Source organism: Molossus molossus, unplaced genomic scaffold (genome assembly GCF_014108415.1).
Source record: "Molossus molossus isolate mMolMol1 unplaced genomic scaffold, mMolMol1.p scaffold_m16_p_6, whole genome shotgun sequence".
In the NCBI taxonomy this organism is placed as follows: domain Eukaryota; kingdom Metazoa; phylum Chordata; class Mammalia; order Chiroptera; family Molossidae; genus Molossus; species Molossus molossus.
In genome coordinates this window covers 113,667,781-113,671,464 of record NW_023425399.1, presented here as the reverse complement: position 1 = coordinate 113,671,464, position 3,684 = coordinate 113,667,781, and the positions used below count along the sequence as shown (strand labels likewise).

The 3,684-nt window shown below is 50.4% G+C and overlaps 1 non-coding gene across 1 annotated transcript; it reads right to left on the bottom strand.

Annotated features, from left to right (window-relative positions):
* Positions 1–1,929: 1,929 nt before the first annotated feature.
* Positions 1,930–2,063, bottom strand: LOC118619460. Its single transcript, XR_004957235.1, has one exon. It is a non-coding gene; the product is annotated as a small nucleolar RNA SNORA36 family (small nucleolar RNA).
* Between the last annotated feature and the right edge of the window lie 1,621 nt (positions 2,064–3,684).

Below are 3,684 nucleotides of genomic sequence, written 5' to 3'. Positions count from 1 at the left end.
CCTTCTGACTCGCGGGAGGTCCCGGAGGCGGAGGTTCAGAAGGACGACGGCCCCAACCACGCGCACTTTACACGACTCCGTGAAACGTGTTTCTAGGGGAGACACTCTGACAGGCTGGAGAATACCCTCTTGTCTGCTTCAGTCACGCGGCAGGTCGTCGGGCTGGAGGGCCTCGGCAGCCTGCCTGACGTTGCTGGCCGTGGTCAGCCCTGTGTCTTGGAAAGGCATCCGCCACCTCCACGCAGCCATCCCGGATTCCACCACGGGCCGGAAAGGCGTCTGGAGGCCCAGGTCAGAACTGCCACCTCCTTGTCATTGCCGTCTGTTGGTCGCAGCAGTCACAGGGCAGAGCGTGGGGCTGGGGAGCCGGAACGCGCCTCTCTGGACAGGAGCTGGAAGGAACCCTGTTCCATCCCCCACAGCGCCTCAGGGCCAGGGCCGCACGGTTTCGAGCCGGTATTCCCGATTCCTGACACACTATTTCTCTGGGAGCTACGCTGAGCGCAGGTGTTTCTATGGCTCGGTGGGGTATATCTCCTTTACAAACAACTGAGGTTAAAAGCTTAAAAGGAAAAAAAAAAAACCACTTCTGCAATAAAACAGAACAAGATTTACTAAGATTGGCAACAAAACGTGAATCTGTACGAGAGGAATGAAGCCATACCTCAAAGCCACGACTTTGCTCTTGAATTTTACCAGCCCCCCGAGAGCTAACTTTTATTGCTCACGATATCATGTACTTGCTGCCTTTCCAACTACAACCCAGGGGCCCTTGCTTGACGCGCCCCCCTCCTCCCCCCCATCATCTTAGACGAAACAACTCTGAAACCTTAAACAAGACTCGACTGTGGCACTTAAGGTCAAGAGTCGCATAAATCCTTATATGTCTTGTTCCCCGAGGTTGCACACCCCGTTCCACCACCTTCTTCCTCCTTCAACCCCGACTCCACCAGAGCCGCTTTCCCTACCTGAACGTCTACCCTCCTCAACGCCCAGACTCAGGAAAGACAGGCTTCGGCTCCTCTCGCGTCTCCTTCAGGGGTTGGCTTTCCTGCCTGACGATCTAGCTCCTTTTCAGATCCTGACTGGAGGACTGTCGTTGCTCCACGCCCTCAGCCTGTGGGCACCGCTAGACCCGTACCTGGCGAGAACTAACCGCATCACCCATGGAATGCCAGGAGTACCCCAGGGAAGGTGAGGGTGCTCTTCCACAAAGGACCGAAATTAGCATATGTCAGAGGGATCGTGACCCATCACCTCTCTTTTTCATTCACACAAGGAGAGCTTCCCTGATATGTTAGCGCAAGACAGACAGACAAGGTCCCCTAGGTTAATATCCCACGTATGCCCTGCGGCCAGTGACCTCTTAACATCTCTGCGGCACAATTTGCAGGGTGTCCTATAAGATTATTGAATGTTGCAATCACAATTTTCACTTTTTCAGAGCATGAAGGCTCCCGGCTTTATTGAATCAAGGTGAGGGAAGAGTCAAAGCATGAGACAAATGATCGTTAGTCTCGGAACATCCCTGGGACCGTTTCATTGACAAAGAGCAGGGCCGCTAGACAAACCTGGCGGCGCGGCACCGTGGTTTCTCAGAGACAGTCATCGGAAATGCATCCCACGGTGTCCCACTGGGTCTGGCTGTGTGAACCCCGTGCCACGTTCGTCTGCAGCTGTAGAATGTTCTGTGGCATCCTCCCGGGCAGAGAGGATTTGCATAATGCAAAAGCGAATGATGAATACAGGACATACAGCTGCATATGTAGAAAAAGATTTCCCTTTAATCTCCTACAAGAACCAAGGATCTTCATGCAGAAGAACGTGAGTTTAAGGGAATTCTATATTCCAAAAGAAAATGCCCCAAAGGAAAAAAATAGAGGTAAGTTGGAGGATTTTTTTTTTTTTTTTTTTGCATTTATTTTTTATTTTCATGGTCTGGGAGGTAAATGAATAGAGCAATGCTTTCTACCTAATCATCTCTCCTGGCCTGCGTTCCGATGTCCTGATGTTTCTTCAACAGAACGGGGAAGCTGCCCTGAACTGAACTCAGCATTTTGGAAGAAAATGTTTCAAAAGAGCAAATGGAAACAACAAACACCTTCCGCATGGAAAGCACCAAAGAACGGTTATAACAGTGGTCAACAGCGTTTGCCTACAATATTTCAAGTGGTTGATTCTCTATTTAAAAAATGATGCTTTAGATTTTCTAATTTTGCAGATGGAAGACGTGTGTCCCTCCTGTGAGAACGGCTCGGTTTGAACTCAGCCATGTGGTTACACAAGCCAACCAAGGTCCGTTTCCATAACAATCCAGCCAAGTGCTGTCAGATCCATCATCCAGATGAGGACAGAGTCGATTTCTCAAAGCCCTAACGTTCGCGCTAGATATTAGGTTCAATAAATCTTTGCGAGTGGCCATCTCACAGTAAACGGTTCTTAGATAAATCGAATATAAAAAGCTAAGTATTTCTTTCGTTGGACGCATGGTATTCCGGCAGAAAGAGCTAACCTAAAATCCACACATGCAGAGATGCTGGTGATGGAAACTTCAGACAATCGCAAGATAACGTGATCGTGACGGAACCCAAAGACCCGTTGTTACAGCATCTGGTCCCACCGGCCTGATGGCTGAAGTCTGCCTGGCTGCTGAGGTCACCCTTCAGCAATCGTTCTGAATAAACTCTGGGCAAAGGAGTGAAACAGGGCTCCTCGTTTCCCACAGACCTGCTCCCCCCTCCTGCGGGGGCCGCTGGACTCCTGTCCAAGGGGCGGATGCCCGGAGAGGGGTTCCACTTTCATGACTCCTGAGCCCCAGCAAACAGACTGAACCTGCCCACGTTGTCACAACCCAGATGTTCCCTCCTCTCCATCCTCTGAATGTATCTTCCACCTCGGGACTCTGCTAGCTCATTTAAGTGACTCAGCCACAGCATTCATGGGTTATTTACGTTCGGCTTATCACTGCCAGTTACCACGATCACGGTCACTGGGGACGTGGCAGCTGAACCCAGTGAATAAGCCATGTGAGACTTTGCAGGGTATTCGGGGGAAGACGATGAGGGACGCACATGGGACTCTCGTCCCCATTCAACTCACACTGACGTGGCGACTGCTCGCCTGATAGGTGCACGGAAGCCCAGAACTGGAGTCGTGCTGTAAGAGCTGCACCTGACTGAGCAGCTCCTCAGACCCCCAGCCTTGGGCTCGGCTTGGGTCTTCAACTTGAAATTCAGCAGAAAAGAATCCGTAAGCCCATAGATTTCTGTTGTTGTTTTTTATTGTTGAAAGTATTTTTTTTTTTTTTTTTTATCCTCACCCGAGGACATTTTCCCATTTTTTGTACAGACAGAGTGGGAGGGAGAGAGAGGAAGGGAGAGAGAGAGAGAGAAAAACATCGACGCGAAGGGACACATCGAGTGGCTGCCACCCGCACGACCAACCAGGGCCGGGGACAAACTGCAACCGAGGTACGTGCCCTTAGCGGGAACCGAACCCGGGTCTCTCAGGACCGCAGGCCGACGCTCTAACTGCTGAGCCAAACCGGCCAGGGCTGTTGAAAGTATTTTTAATGTGTGTGGTTTTTTTTTTAAGTAAAGACTCCTTATCTTGTCAGCAATGTGAATTCTAATCTTTTTATTGAATTTAGAGAGAGAGGAAGGGAGAGGAGAAGAGAGAAATATC